General features: G+C 49.2%; 1 long non-coding RNA gene across 1 annotated transcript in view; it reads right to left on the reverse strand.

The window, feature by feature from the left end:
• The window catches only part of LOC147690069 (uncharacterized), a 173,169-nt gene that overhangs the window by 122,690 nt on the left and 33,486 nt on the right, over positions 1-16,993 (reverse strand). Inside the window, exon 2 of the long non-coding RNA XR_015299925.1 lies at positions 8,242-8,330. This is a non-coding gene — a long non-coding RNA (uncharacterized LOC147690069). The remainder of the gene's footprint in view (positions 1-8,241; positions 8,331-16,993) is intronic.

A 16,993-nucleotide genomic window follows, 5' to 3' on the forward strand; every position in this document is an offset into this window, starting at 1 on the left:
AATAACATTATACATTTTTTTTAAATTTGTTTTTATTGTTGCATCATAGCTCCTGGGTACAGTGTGGACCAATTGCCGGCGTGGCGTCAACATTCAGCCACGGTCAGCCGTGCGTGCAACATTTCTGAATACAAACTCATGATAATTGACATTTCTTCCATTAAACAGTACAGATCAGTCAGATATGTCATCAGGCCAGGCCCGGACTGGCCGTTGTGGGTACCGGGCAATCCCCCGGTCGGCTGCATGGGTGGGGGCCGGTTTTGGGCCCCAGGGGGCCGTTTTTGCTACAGGGCCGTTTTTGCAGCTTAGCTGCAAAAACGGCCCTGTAACAAAATCGGCGGAAAACCGGCCCTGGCAAAGAGCACGGTCGCACCCCTGGGGGGGAGGGGGAGGCCGGCCGAGCACTTTGCCAGGGCCGGTTTCGGTTCCCAGTCCGGCCCTGCATCAGGCTAGGGTCCTGTAATCCTGCTCCGTAAGGGAGGAAGGAGAATACTAGTAGGTACGTGAATTCCCGCCATGGTGGCGCAGGATCGGGGTCTGTACAGTTCTTAGAACGGTATTACCAGTAACTGGGGGGACATAACTGTGGGAGGGAGCATATAGGCGTTGGCAAGAGCACGGTAGAGGAAAGCAGGTGTCGGGTGTCAGGAGACAAGGGGTTCCCTCAGTGTGCACTCACGTTAAGGTAGAGCAATATGAGAGTGGGGCATTCCGTGTCTGTGAGTAGTGGGGTGGTTGGTGTGGGGACTGGACCTTGGCCAGGGACTACGTACACATTCAAGTGGGAGGGGGGGGGCGTAGGCGGGTCTTCTGTGTGCAGGGTCTGCCGGAAACTATGCAGGAGCATGGCCCATTCCATAGAGATGGGATGCTTACGCGCACCTCTGGCTTCCTCCTCCCTAAGGGCATCCTCTTCCACCGCCGCCCACTTACAGACCGCCCCTGTCCAAGCTGCTATAGGGGGGCCTTCCGGAGATCGCCAGTGCATAGCTATGCATCTGTTTGCCAGCAATAGCGCCAAGGACGCAAAGCGCCTGTGTACCGGTTCTTGTTTAGGGACATGGAAGATGCCTAGTGCACTGGGTCCCAGGAGGCTAGTGATGTGAGACCTGTAAGATCTGCCAGTGTGTCGTGCACCGTTTTCTATAGGGAGTGGAGGTCGGGGCAGCTCCAAAACATGTGACGAAAATCTGCATCAGGGGATCGACATCTGGGGCACAGGAATTGTGTAGAAGGGTAAAACCATTGTAGGTGCGCTGGGGTGAGGTATGCCCTGTGTAGTATATAGTATTGAATGTTTTTGAATCGAGCATTCCTAGAGACGCGTTTTGGGGCCTCGAGCGCCTTGGTCCACTCTGAGTCGTGGAATGCGCGACCGATGTCTTCCTCCCATGTGGCCCGTAGGGCCGTCAGGGGGGCGTGCGAGAGTTCCCGGATCGATTTATACAACCAGGTGACCAAGTGGCGTCCCACTCCCATGTGTAGGATAGTGTGTATTACTGGATGCGTGTCTGGTTCACCTGCCCCTAGATTATAGTAAGGTCGGAATCCCTCGAGTAGTTGCCGATGTCTGAGGAATTGACCTGGGGGAAGTACATACTCTGCAACCAGCCGATCGATTGACTTCAGCTGTCCTTCCTCGAAGAGCAATTCCATATCCGTGATGGCACAATGTGTCCATTCAGCAAGCATTGGCGCCGAGAAATAGGAGTCCCGTCTGGGGCAGCCTACCAACGGCAGTAACGGGGAGTATGGGGTTCTACCGGGGGCCATCCGGTGGATCCGCATCATACATTGACGCGCTATCGCAACTTGAATGGGGTATGTGCGCCGGGGTTTGGTGCCCGGGAGGAGAAGACAGGTGAGCTCCGGGATCGGGACTCTACCGGTCGGGGTGGAAGTCTCCTGAGTGTAACGGTCCGCTGTCCAATACGACAGCCATTGAAGCTGCGCCGCCAGGAAGTAGGACTCGAAGGAGGGCGCTCCGAGCCCACCTTGTGTTGTGGGAAGTTGGAGGGTTTTCAAGGCCACTCTGTGTCGGTTCACGCCCCAAATAAGGGTACCTAGGAGAGAGTTGAGGTCCCGGAAGAAGGATCTGGGCGGCACCACCGGCAGGTTCGTGAAGTGGTAGAGAAGTCGGGGGAGCATCACCATTTTGTCCAAGGCTATCCGCCCTACCGGGGCCAGTGGGAGCTTGTTCCAGAAGGCAACCGTCGGGCGCAGGTTAGCGAGTGCTTTGCGGTGATTGCCGTCGAAGATGTCTGCCGGAGAGTGGTACAGGCGGACACCGAGGTACCGGGGAGCTTTCGCGGACCATGAGAGTCTATGGGTTCCTAGCCCAACGTCACGGGGAGGTAAGTGCGGGTGGAAGGGATAGATCGTGGACTTGTCCCAGTTCACCTGGAGTCCCGAGGCTTCTGCGAACTCAGTCAGCGCCACTCCTATGGGAGTTAGATCCGCCTCGATGTCCCGGACATATATAAGGAGGTCGTCTGCATACATAGAGACGCAATGTGTGTCGTCCGCGAGCGGGATGCCCCAATGTATTCCCTCCCAGTGTAGTCTGACCGCCAGCGGTTCGACGGCCAGGGCGAATAGAAGAGGTGACAGGGGGCACCCCTGTCTCGTGCCTCGGCGAACCTCAAATGCAGAGGAGATGTGTTTCCCAATCCGCACTTGCGTTGTTAGGTCGGTGTACAGGAGGCGAGTGTATGCCATGAGTGTCGGGCCGACGTTGAGACGACGTATGGTCGAAAAAAGGTACGGCCAGGTGAGGGTGTCAAACCCCTTTTCCAAATCCATAATCAGGCAAGCGGTGCGGGGGAATCTGTCCCGAACCTGATCCTGTAAATGGAAGACGAGGCGGATGTTCTGTGAGGTGTTCCTACCCGGCACAAACCCACATTGGTCAGGGTGGACCAGTGGGCGTATGACCTGGGTGTACCTGTCAGCCAGGATCTTCCCGAGGATCTTACAGCCTTCCGACAGGAGCGTGATGGGACGATACGATCCCAGTTGGAGTGGGTCCCTGTGGGGATTGGGGAAGGTCACAATCACGGATTCCCGCAGTGAACGGGGAAGCACTCCTAGATGGAGGGCTGCCGCAAACATCCAAGCCAATCGGGGAGCCAGCAGGGTAGAGAACGTTGAGTAGTATTCTAGTGGGAAGCCGTCAAGCCCCGGGGCTTTATTCCGGGACAGGGCACGTAGTGCTTGGGTGACCTCCGAGGGTGTTATTTTAGTGTCAAGTGTGCACTTGTCAGCGTCCGATATCGTGGGCAGTGTCAGTGGATCGAGGAAGCGGTCCATGAATGACGGAGTGTACCGGGTTGGGGCCTCGTATACCTTTGCGTAGTAGTGTTGGAACGCCAGGAGGATCTCAGCCTGAGATCGCACTAGTATGCCCTCCGGATTGATAATATCCGTAATTGGTTTGGTCTCGGTGTCCGGCCTCGCCATCCAGGCAAGCATCGCTCCCGTTTTGTCCCGGTGTTTGTGGACTCTGGAGGCATAGGCCCGAAAATTATATTTCCGAAGATCAGCGCAGGCAGCTTGATACACCGACTTTGCCTCGGCCGTGAGCGCGACGTGTTCCTCTGAGTCATCGGTTTGTTTAGTGAGCGTAGCAAGGCGCTGTTCCAATGTTAGGAGTGTCTGTTCTAATGTGCCGCGAACCCCTGCGATTTTGTTTAATGCATTCCCCCCGTGCCACCACTATGAATGCGTCCCATTCCACTAACACTAATGCCGATGATGCCGAGTCCGCATTGTGTAGGAAGTAGTCCTGTATGATGGTTTTGTGTGTGTTCCTGAAGACCTGATCTGATAAGCAGTCCTTTGGGAGGCGCCAAGTGGGGACTGGTGGGTGTGGGGGGCACCAGATCAAGCGCAGAATGTGGGCGTCATGATCCGAGAGGATCCGACCTAGGTAGTCCGAAGGTGGGAGGATAGGTGCAGAACATAAGAACCTGTCCAGACGGACCCGAAGGTTGTGAGGGATCGAGTGGAATGAGTACACACGGGCCAGTGGGTGTAAGTGCTGCCACACGTCAGTGAGCCCCCAGTGGGTGGTCCAAGCTCTAAAGAGTTCCACTTGTCGGGGGGTTGGGGAGCCTGCGGGGGGGGTGGGGGGGGGGGGTGATCGGTCTAGGGCAGGGTCCAGCGAGCAGTTGTAATCTCCTCCCAAGATCCATGGAATTGCAGTAAACTGGGCCAGGACTCCTGTGAGGTGATCCCAGAATTTATCTTGCTCAGTGTTAGGGGCGTAAATGCTGCCCAGGAGGACCCCTTGCCCGTCTATGATTCCCTCTAATAGTGCGTATCTGCCCTCCCTGTCAACCACCCGTCTGAGTGTTCGAAAAGGGGTGCCTAACCCAAATTAAGGCGCCACGTGCAAATGCTGAGTATGTCGTGGCGCAGAAGGTCCCTCGCCATTTGGCTTGTAGTCGGCCCAGTTCGGTAGCGTTGGTATGTGTCTCTTGTAAAAGTGCAACGCAAGCTGACATACGTTTAATGTAAGAGTAAACGGAGTAGCGTTTACTAGGTGTGTGGAGGCCCCGTACATTCAGTGTGAGGACGTTAACGTCCGACCTTGGAATCGCCATTGCTAAGATATTGTGCTCGTGAGTGGGGCACCCTTGCAGTTCCCGAGGACAGTGAGGTCATGTGTTTCGCGTGTGCCCCTGCGCGCCATGCTTCCATATGTGCGGGGGAGGGTCTAACGGGGGCAACAACAGGTAGAACCAAAGGTGGGTAACAGTCCCAATACCAGGGATATATCACGGGGGTGGCATATCCAAACTAGTGTCCCACTAGGGGAGAAATATAACAAAATTCTGAGGGGGTGGCAGCGTGTGTTACTGCCGGGCTCGTTCGCAGATCTGGCTTTTGTAGGAGAGATGTCTATCGCGCGCGTGCACATACAGCCAACTGGTTATGTATCCTTGGCACACAAACATCGCACAGCGCATCAAACAACCAAGAAAAGAGGATACAGCAATTGTCCTTTGGTTCATCATGAAGAGGTGCCGGGTTGGCCAGCCGGGGTAGCGTCCGTTGTATGCACTGTAAGGAGGGGGGACGAGATCGGACCAAATCCTGACATCGTGCCGTCGCTGTCCGGGTCCTTCTCAGGGGTGAACAGGTGTGGTTGGCTTTCCAGGTCCGATGCTTGGGGAGATGTGTGCAGTTCAGTCACCGCCCTTAAGGCGTCACGCCTCTCCTGCATGATTTGCGTGAGGTCAGGCGAGCCCGAGGGAGAAGATGCTTGACTTTTGGAGGGGTCTGTCCGGGTGCGATTCGTGCCTCGTCTCCTGGATCGTCGCGAGTCATTGCTGTGTCTCCGCTGGGGTCCGGGCTTAGGAATCAACGGACAGTGGAACTCCGCCCAATCCTGTGCCTCTTCCGCCGTGGTGAAGAATATGGCCTTCCCGTTATGGAGCACCTTAAGGCGGGCTGGGAACAATAGGGAGTACTGGAGATCATTTGCGTGAAGACGTCTTTTAAGCTCCAGATAGGTCGAGCGCTGCTGCTGTACCTCTCGGGCATAATCCGGGAACACCATGACCTGTTGGTCCTCCACTTGCAGGGGGCCCGCCACCCGGGCCGCGCGGAGCACCGCATCGCGGTCTCGGAAATGTAGGAACTTAGCCAGCATAGGGCGTGGAGGAAGACCTGGTTTGGGTTTCTGGGCGGGGACCCTGTGAGCTCTTTCGATTGAGAAGAATGCTGACCGCTCCGACTCGGGGGTGAACGATCTGGTCCATGATTCCATATAGGTTAGCGAGTCTGAGTTTTCAATCCCCTCCTGCAGTCCCAGGACGCGGATGTTGCATCGCCTCGAGCGTCCCTCCAAATCGATCATGCGCTCCTCGAGGGCTGCCACTCGTCGTAGGACCTCCTTCATGTCCGCTTCTTGCGTTTTCACCGTGGGTTGAAGTGCAGCCACGATTCGCTCTCCCTCCTTCACTCTGTCTACTAGTTTACGATGGTCGTCGCGAATCAGGCTGATGTCCGTCGTCAAAACGCCAAATTGTTCCTCCATTGAAAGCCGGGACAGTTCAATAGCTGCTAACACCTGGTCCAGTTTCGCCGACAATGTGGGGTCCGCATTCGGAGTGTTTGCTTGTGTCCAGGTCCTTGTGTGCGGCATTTTCTCGATGGCCGTTTCAGGGACGGCAGTCATCTGCGAGCCCCTTTGTTTCCCCATTGGTCCGAGGGAGAGGGCGCCGCGTCGTCGTGGAGTCCTGGAGCTGCGGGTCGTTGTGGCAAATGCCAAACCCAGTGGGGGTCGAGTATCTAGTCCTTGTTGGAGCCAAGGTACTACTGGGCTCGCCGCGGGCCCCCCGGTCCGGTGGCTTCGGTGGTGAGGTGGGGTGGAGCTGCGCTGGTATCTGCAGGCGCGCAGCAGCAGGAGGTCCCCCCCGCTGTCTAGGCACTCCGGGAGAGAAGGCTTCTCGCCGCTCGTAACGAGGCAGACGGCCGGTTTTCACCCTTCCCCCCTTCGAGGCAGAGAACAGTCTATTTGGCAGGTGATGGGGTGGGGGGGCTAGGCGGCAGATTCCTGCGGGTCTGGGGCGGTGATGAGTTATCCCTGTTGTGGCGTGCCACCGCCGTATCCTTGGGGGGTCGCTGCCGTTGCTATGAGGAGGCCCGCGCCGAGCCCGGCATCCGAGACTTCTTGGGCGCCATGTCAGGGTCGGCAGCCCGATCCGCGGGCCGTTTGCGGCGCCAGGTATGTCCAGGCCTCTCTGCCCCCCGTCCAGGGAGTGGGATGGCGGGTGTCCTCTGGGAGGCCTCAGAGGGGGCCGAAGGCCGCTGGGGTGTTAGCGTTGGGGACCCCAGGGGGGTGGGGAGAAGCGGACACTCACCACCCGTAGGAAACGTCGCTGTCACCGGGAGGTCTAGGCGCCGCGCTGGTGGTGTGTTCGCCGGTGCCCCTCAGTCCTCGGTAGTCGGAGCTGCAGTCGGGCAGGCATCCGGTCGGGTAGGAGCGCTGGTGGGGTGAAGCTCCGGTTCGGTGGCCGCCATCTTGCGCGCTGATGCGCGCCTGCAGGGGTGAGCCCGGTGCCGAGTACACCTCCGGGGGTCAGCCGCGCCGCCCGGTCAGGAGCTCCGCAGCCTTGGTCTGTTTGTGTGTTCCCCGGGTCTCCGGTCCGGGTACGAAGGCTCAGTGGTATTGATCTTTGAAGGTCGGAGACGCGGCCGCCATCTTGCGGCTCGGCTCATCGCTTCGGTAGAAAAGATTTCCCCTTCTGGTGCCGCACTTCAGCGACGGCCGCGGCTCACCTGGAAGGTGCCTCTGGTGTGCATGCACTACTGGTGACTTTTTCCGTTGGCTGAGGCTCCCGTTGATCCCTGGAAACGGGCAGGATGCGAGCCCAATTGCGGAGCCTCAGCAAAACATAGCCGCCATCGTGGCTTGCTAAGCCACGCCCCTGAAAGAACATTATACATGATCACTGTTACACAACCCACCGTCTCACTACCTCAGCCCCCATCAAGCGATTTCGCGGCATTGTCAAGGGAGCTGGAAAGTAAATTTTCACTGCAGGAATGTCCATTTTAAAAAAAATTCTTCCCGTAATAGTTAAAAGTGATTGGCATCAGTCACTTGTTGAGTTTTCTAAACACATCAGCTGTGTTAAACTGCCCAAAGAAGGCAATGGCTAACGTGTCAAGTTTCAAGTGTCATTAGTCTGAGATTTTGATTGAACTCATAGTGAACATGTGCATGTTTGCACATTCTGCCACAAAACTAACACAAATGCGCTAACACATCAGCCACGCGATATAGACCTTCCTGCCAAAGTTAGAAGATTATCTGCCCGGGGTAAAAATGTAAGTCCTGTCTAGGTTAAAACAATTAACATGCTTCTGGACAAGGGAAAGACTTACCCTGGAAAAATCGAACAGCTACCCATGGAAATAGAGAATTTCTTCTCTAGGTTCCGGACACAAACTTTAAGAGTGGGGATCAAATTCACCCAAAGCCGGGTAATGCCTCACCTAGAGCAAAGGATAGACCTGCCCAGGTCAAGACAAAGATCCACCATGAGCTCTGGAAATTGCCCACAGAAGGTTATCTTTTTAATGAGAGACTAGCCTGTTGAGGGCAAGGGAATAACCCACATGGGATCAGGAAACTCCAGCAAAGGCAAACAGAATTGCAAGTAAACAATATACTTCCATTTTTACACAATCCTTGATAGGTAACTTTTAACTGGATATTATACTTACCTCCTATTTTAAGCCAGCACTCCAAAGTATGAAACAAACCAGCAATGTATGCAGAGAGAAGCTGTGCCATTGGCTTCTGTTTGTCAGCGCTGTACAAAAACAAGAACACAATCAATTTCCTACGAATTTTCATTACGTACACAAAGACATACTTCAATCACTAAGGTTAACAAACAAAAAAAGTGCAGCTAATACTGGGCTTTATAGCAGTGAATAAAATACTCTGGTGTACTTTTAGCGGTCATATTTACATTTAGGGTAAAAAAATTTGTTAACATGCTGAGTGAGGTTGATGTTGAACATAGAGCTTAAGTTCACTTGTTTAGCTGAAATCACACAGCAGTTTGCTGAAAAATATGAATGTTCATATAAATTTCACTTCTCTCCTGTTTGGTTGTGCTGTTTAGGAAATGCAGACCTTTCTTTTAAGACTGACACTTAAGCCTGACCAATATTGCTGCTCCAAGAGCCAAACAAATTCCAGCGGAGAAGTTCACATCAAAAGGGTTGACATGATAATCACAACAAATAAAGTGGCAAAGTCATCAAGGAAGTGTTCTTGATGTGACCCTCTCTTCAATAAATCTAGTTCAGGGGTCTCCAACCTTTTCTGTAGTGAGAGCTACTTCTGATCGGTGGAAAACATTGTGAGCTACAGAAGGCTATGCAGCTCGTGCATTATCAGACACCCCGAGCTCAGCTTCATTGGCTAAGCCTAATGTTCATAGAGTCAGATACTATGGTTTGAACAAAATACTTTTGTTAGAGGTACTAGGACAGGGCTGCCATGTGTGTCAGTGAGATCATGGTCTTTAGGGATGCGTGAACATGTGTGCGTAGGAATGGAATATGTGTGTATGAGTGACTGAGAACCTGTGTTGTGTGTACTTGTGGCATAGAACATACCTTTTGCCATAAAAGCTGTTACATGTATAACCCAAGCATACAGCTGTTTCTTTTATTAAATGAGAGAAACTTTTAAGTGCAGAAAAATTATCTGTAAAAAAGTCAATAATATGGAACATTTTCTGCACTTTCAATTCCTCCCACTTAAAATAATGGCTGTATTTTTTCAGTTATAGATATGACACCATGTCTACCAGCCTCTGGAGGTAAGATGCCTTTTGTGTGTAAAGGTGAGACTTTGAAATGGGAAAAAAACACAAACTGAAGAGTTAACTTTATGTTTATACTAGCAGCCCGCCCCAGCGTTGCCCGGGGCAGAAGGGGGATGGGGGCAGCATTTCAGGCTTGCGTGCACTACCGCCCCGCCCCCCGCCCGCCACGACATTGTCTGTGTCCGGACAATGTCATGGCAGCCGGGGGCCGGTGCGGGAGTGCACGCAAGCCTGAAATGCTGCCCCCAGACCCTGAGCCTTACCGCAGTTGTTCCGGGCCAACCTCCCCCACCGTCTCCCTCCCGTCCCGTGTCCCAGAGCCTTACCTGAGCCGCCGCTCCTCCCCGAGCTCCTCACTTCACCGCCGCTCCTCCTTGTCATCACGTACGTTGCGGCCAGCGCTACGTCGTGGCCGTCAACGTCGCGGCCAGAGCTACTTTCAGGGCATTACTTTTTTTTTTAAGTTATATTTTTAAATTTACGTTTTTTAAAAATTTTCTATAGCCTATGTCCATCTGCACACCCTGAGGATTACAACAATGTATTGGGTATGTGGATTGACGCTGTGGTTCCCGAGTTTACCTTGCCAAAAGGTTTCTGTTCTCTCTTTATAATAGTAGTATAGATGGTTAACTTTATATGGATTAAATAAAACTCATCATTTAAATGTTCTCCCATTTCCAAGTGACATATTTACAAACAGCAGTCATCTTGCTCCCAGTGGCCTGTAGACATGGTGCCAAATTTATAACAGAAAAAAGACAGCTATTTATTTAAATGGGAGGAATTTAAAGTGAAGAAAAATGCTTTCTAAAAAGTTGAGATGTATTTGGCTTACTCGAAAGTGGAAAAAAACATTTAAGACTAAGGGGCCGATTAAGATGTTGGTCGGAAAGGCTCCAAATGGCATTTGGGTCGTCCTAATCCGATTCGGAACCAGTCTTTACGACCGATTTGGAAAGCCTTCTGACCAACCGATTACGATAGTCCGAAAGCGTTCAGACTTTCTGACTCGGTTCCAAGCAGCCTTTGAAGGAACAGAGTAGTTCGGAGCCGACTCGTACAGGTCTACAGACTTAGTTTCCGACTTACGTATTACGATGTCAGATTCGGTCAGCCTTTCTGAATTGGTTGTTCCGAATCAGATTGGCTGTCGGAACCTGACTTTGGGGGCCCATAGCAGGTCCCCTTACGCCTGGAGCTTTCCGAATGGGGTAAGTGGGGATACCCATGGGAACCCTCTTTCGAACCATGCTCAGTGTGGCAGGCACCCTGGGGTGCCCTCCAATGAGTGCACGATTTTCCCCTCCCACCCCTTTCTTCAATGGGAGCCTGTGTAGTCAGTCGGAACTCAGACTTCCATTGAAGTCAATGGGAGTCCGACCGTACGGTGTTTGGAAGCATCGTAGACGGTCGGTCGGACTCCCCAAATCCGATTCGGTCAGAAACGTTTCTGAGACCGAGTCGGTCAGAATGCTTTCCGACTGACACCGTGATGAGGCCCTTTATGTTTCCTTAAAGAGGCTTGCTGTTTGTAAATACGCCACTTTAAAATGGAAGAAAATTAAAGCGAATTCTTGTTGTTTACAAGCGCCCCATGCTGCACTTTCACATTGATACAGGCCACGCCCCTTTCTTTACTTTAGACGATCCTTGTCCTAAGAAAGGTCCGTGGCTGCTATCAAATTGAAAGCGCAATATGGGGTGCTTTTTCCAAAAAAAGCATTTGACTGGCAAGTTGACAGACAAATGCTTTTTTTGTAAAAGCGCCCTGTGAAAGCGCGCATGGTGCGCCGAATGTTGCAGGAAAGAAGGTTGTGCCTGCAGTAGGAGAAACTCATTAAAGTAAATAATGCTTAAACACGTACTTTGTAACAACTGAAGTAAAAGGGCCAGTCCTCATTGGAGGTTACAAATGAAGACATGGCAGTACTAAGGAGGAATTAACAAGCCTATTATCGAATCAGAAATCAGCATTTACGAATGACAATGGCACAAGCCAATGACAAATATGGGCAGAGCTTCAAGTCCATACTCCTATACAGCATGCCTTGCAGCGCATGCGCTGCCCAGGCTCGACCTTACAAAAATGAAAATCATCAAACCCAATGACTAAAGACTAAACAGCTGCACCATTGGAATCTATACAAACACTCACTCTATTATACCCAAGAATATTAAATCTTATCTAAAGGTTAACAACAATTTGCTCATGGGAGCTTTATGAACATTTTATGAAAGCCAGCAAAAATATGGAAGGAAAAATTGAGAGCCACTGCACAGACTACAAATAGGCTTTTAAAAGGCAATTTAAAGAGTAAAAATCTCAGTCCCAGCAAATTGAAAAGCCACAAATAACAGAGCAGAAATGTTTCACACTTTTCTTAAGGGTTGAGAGCTGAGGGTCATTTTAATGTATTTCACATTTGTACATTAGAAGCCAATCAGCTTTAATATCACGGGTTAAAGTGAATAGGGCTGGTCCTTGTTGCTGTATGTTCATGGAAAGTCCGCAAACGACTTTAAAGGCTAAGGAAATTATAACAACCACATCTCCCAAGACTTGCGAAAGCCCTAGGATCATAGATCATTACAGGATAAACGTGCTGGCTGTCAAACTGAGCAATGTAAAAAGTGATTTACAAAAGAGATCGATGCAAGTCTATATCACACCTATCACTTCGATTACATTCAAAACAAGGAGGTGCACGAGACTGGAAGATCAGTCATCTTAACCTTCTCACAGGAGAAACTCCATGATTGTTTATAAGACATCAGCACTCAATAGTTGTACACCAAATGTTTTTGATTATATGTGATTTAAATTTTCAAAATTACACGATTAATTTCAACCAAGTCACATAGTGCACAGATTCAATAGTAGTTTGTCTTTAAAGGGTGATTTCTTTATTCATGATCTTCTCTTTTTTTCAAAACTCTCTTCAATGTAAACAAAAGCAGGGAAAGTGTTGAACTTTGGATGAGTTAAATTTACTATGTCCACTTCAATCCTAGCTACAGTAGGGACAGTGTTAGACGTTGGAGGGGTCAGATTGACTATTTCCAATCCAATCTGAGCAATAGCATGGAAAATGTTGGCCTTTGGAGGGGCACATTTATTACTCCCTCTCCAACTTAAGCAAAAGTACGGAAAACGTTAGACTTTGGAGGGGGTCAGATTTAGTACTCACACTCCAATTTAAGCAAAAGTAGGGAATGTTGGACTTTCTAGGGGTTAGACTTACTATTCCCACTCCACTATGAGTAAACCTAGGGAAAGTGACGGACTTTGGTGTGGTCAGATTTACTGTTCCCACTCCAATATAAGCAACAGTGGGGAAGTGTTGTACGTTGGAGGGTTCAGATTTACTATTCCCACTTCTGCATTTTTAAAATAAAACATTTAAATAGAGACACAAAAATGGAACACATATTTAAAAGAATAAATGTAATCATTAAATATAAAACAAATAACATTTCATTAAAAATATTAAAAATAAAAAAGTAAAATTAAAAAAGAACATTAAAAATATTTCAAATGAAAACACTTCAATTCCTACTACCCTAAAAATCAAACTCAGACAAACAATTACATTTAACAACAAATATATATATTGTTAAATAATGCTATTAACTTAGTTGTTTAAAACAATCAAAATAATTAATACAATTTAATATTTAAATAAACTGCTTAGTCATTTAAACATTTTTAATACCTTTATTTGTATTTTTAACAAAATCGCAGCAGTCATAAATGTCAAGTGATGTATATATAAATGACAGTTTACAGTAAAGCACACATCTGTAATCCAGAAGGAGCAGTAAATAGCTGTTTAGGTCACAGTAGCATTAGACACGTGTCTCCCATCCTTAGCATCTCTCTCTGCCTCCCCCACAGGCGTGCCCACGCTCGTGTCTGTCTGAATCATGTGTCTCACTCTCATTTAGTTCACGGTTCAAGAAGACATCACACAACTCCCTACATTTTCTAAGATCCTCTTCCAATTTATCATCTCTTCTGCTTAATCTCATATGGGCTACTTACGCTAGAGTCCATTCACACACGTTCTGGTACCATGCATCCATATCAGGAGCATGCTGTTCCATCCATGATATTGTGACCCTACGCTTCGCCAGTACAAAGAGTAGCTGCAATAGTTAGTAAGCTATCTTGCACCACTTAGGTTTCCTGGTGTGTCCCAATAATCAGTGCAGTGGAGAACCCTTAACCCAAAAGCCCATGCCCCTTTTCACATTCCCCACCAACTGGGTCCAATTTATCATCTTGTCTGCTTAATCTCATATGGGCTTCTTCGGCTAGAGTCCAATCACGCACATCCTGGTACCATGTATCCACATCGGAGGCACGCTGTTCCATCCATGATATGGTGACCATACACTTCGCCTGTACCAAGTGTAGCTGCAATCGTTTGTAAGCTATCTTGTGGCCCTTGGATTTCCTAATGTGTCCCAATAAACAGTGCAGTAGCGAACCTTCAACCCAAAAGCCTGTGCCCCTTTGCACATTCCCCATCTCCTGGGTCCAGAACTGGCTCAAACTGGGACACCTCCATGCGAGATGTAGGAAATCAGCTCTAGTCTCTCCACAACGTGGGCAAGCATCCGAACGGGCTGGGGTAATATGGTGAAGTTTAACTGGTGTCATATAAGTACGATGTAGAAAATTATAATGCACCAATTTAAAATCTGCATTACATGATAAGTGTATGGGTAAGCAGGCTTAGGACGGTCCATGTCTTCTCATCTAGGAGTGCGGCCAAGTCTTCGTCCCATGCCGCCTTTGCCCTAGGGGGGACCAGTTGCATCCATCCTCACAGCGTTATAAAGGAGAGACATCCATTTGCGGCCAGAGCCACAGGTAATTAATCTATCTAAGGTGTGTTTTATCTTCAGAATAGTGGGGTATGGGGGCCAAGTCACTTTAACTATTTCTGTTAGGCCCGTGTAGTGTAGATAGTGGCCCAGTCCCAGCTCGAAGCCTCCACACGCCTGCTCATATGTAATAAATGTTTCACCTGGGTAAGGGTCGGCTAACACTACCCCACCCCCCTGTCTCCAAGCCTGAAATAACGTGGACCATGCTTTTCAACAACGATGCCAGTATCTATAAAAGACAAAAGCAATGGGGTATACCCAAATGACCCTTATATACCTGGGCATAGAAAGTAATTATGAAAACAAACAGGTGGTATGAAGGAAAAAATACAGAACAATTAATCAGGAAGGTATATTTAATTTACCCTCGCCGCGTTTATTATTCACAGTGAATATATCAAACAAAGTTGTATCCTCATGGCCAATAGCACCCAATCAATGAAATACACAAAAAAATTCATCATATATAATATATCATAACATTCTGTACATGAACACAAACTCCGCTTAACTAACACATAGTAACCCTAAAAATAAATGTTTGGTAGTGGCTTCCATACAATTCTGGACAGACCACTAAGAGGTAGTCTCAGAGATACACTTCAGAGTTAATCACCTGCTCCAATTTGTTTTCAGCGTGACACCCTATAATTTAGAAGCACGCTATATTTCCATGGACTCCTCCTTAACAGTGTCGTCGCCGTGACCACCTTTCAGCCTATCATCTTCTTAGGTCTCCTCAGGACAGGGTTAAAACATTAATTTGTAAACCATCTAGTCAGAGCAGACTCATCATCTCCTTCGTGTCATATGCCACAAAAAGGTATAAATCCTCTCCAGGGATTGAGGTATCAATGCCCAACGGTCTCCTCATTTGATAATGCTCCGTGGCAGGACTCCGGGGAAGTAATCCTCATGTGGCGGCCACCCTCCTCAACAAGAATGTCTCCTCACTATCTGAAGTCTGCATACAAGTCCGTTTTTCTCAATCTGGAAGGTGCGGTGTCCGCTAACGCTCATACTCCATGTGCATGCAATCGGGTGAATGCGGCTGTGGCATATGACGCAAAGGAGATGATGAGTTATTTGTAGGGTTACTATGTGTTATTTATGTGAAGTTTGTGTTCATGTACAGAGTGTTATGATATATGTCATTTTTTGTGTATTTCATTGATTAGGTGCTATTGGGCATGAGGATACAACTTTGTTTGATATATTCACTGTGAAATATAAACGCGGTTAGGGTAAATTAAATGTACCTTCCTGAATAATTGTTCTGTATTTATTCCTTTATACCACCTGTTTGTTTTCATAAGTATCTATATAGGAAGCTCCAGATTAAACGGGGAGCGTCACAGGACTGATTCCACAAATACTTTCTAAATGCTCGCAGTATGGCGGACTGTGTAGGGAAAATCATCCGAGGCCCCTGTAATCTCCATCAGTACCACTGGGAGTTTGTCTGCGATGTCACATCCTGCCAGCAATCTCGTACCCCAGTTATCCACATCACCAAGCCACCAGGTGGCGTGCTGCGCGGTGATATAAGTCCATTCTCGGTGTCTCCAGTTCCCCCTCCTCGTACCATCTGGACAGAGCACTCAAGGCCACCCCGTTGGGATGACCCGCCCAAAGCAATGACACAAGCACTGAGTTCAGTGCTTAAAAACCCTTCTTGGAAATAGAGCATAACGAGTATTGTAACATATACAGGCAACGTGGCAGTGCAACCATCTTGGACACTGCCAGCCTGCCCATCAATGAGAGTGGCAACGAATTCCAAAATGTCAACGAATGCCACAGTGCGGCCAGAACCCTGTTTACATTAAGGTGCAATAGTTGGACATCCTCAACCACCACCTGTACACCCAGATATCGAAAATCCAACCATTCCCAGCATAACCCAAGATAAGGGAGGTGCTCCAGGGGCAAGGAGCCACACGTGCCAGAGGAAAGAGCAAGGATTTATGAAGATAGAGGTGCAGACCAGAGAAGTCCGCAAAGTCCTCCAGAAGTCGCAGCAGCCTACTCAACTCCACGCTTGCTGAGTGTATATAGAAGAGGGCATCATCCACATTCAGTGATATCATGTGCGGCGTTCCACCAATATGGATGCCCCTTTGCTCAACGTCTCTGCAGACCGCCAGGGGTTCAATAGCAAGGGAAAAGAGCAGCGGCAAAAGCGGGCACACCTGACAAGTTTCCTCCTCCAGTGACCACACTACTGAATTACTCAAGCCCACACGGACCTGCATGCATGGCTTGAAATAGAGTAGTTTAACCCAGCGACAAAACTATGGGACGAAACCCACCACCGTCAGCACCTCCAATAGCTATCCCAATCTACGATATTGAAGCCTTTTTCGAGGTCTATTGAAACCAGGGACAATTCCTCGTCTCCATGTTTCACCTCATACAAAATATGCATTAACCTCCTTAGGTTCATACCAGTATTACTGTGGAAATGTACCCCTTTTTAGGGGTACACTGGTGCAGGGTCACCCTTTCGTCTATGGGTTCAAAGACCAACAAAATAGAGATCAGCACTGGAGTTGGAAATAAATAACAAGTTTGTTAATCACTCATGAGTGGGACTGTAAGAAAGTGAGTTTCTGTTGTAGTAGCCCCCCCCCCACTTTTTGCCTGATACCGATGCACTTTTTCCTTGGTGTGCCCTGGGTCTCTGCCAATCAGGTACCCAGGGCCTGTGTTCCTTTCTCAAAAACGGTACTAAAGCC

This window comes from Lissotriton vulgaris, chromosome 9 (assembly GCF_964263255.1).
Source record: "Lissotriton vulgaris chromosome 9, aLisVul1.2, whole genome shotgun sequence".
NCBI lineage: Eukaryota > Metazoa > Chordata > Amphibia > Caudata > Salamandridae > Lissotriton > Lissotriton vulgaris.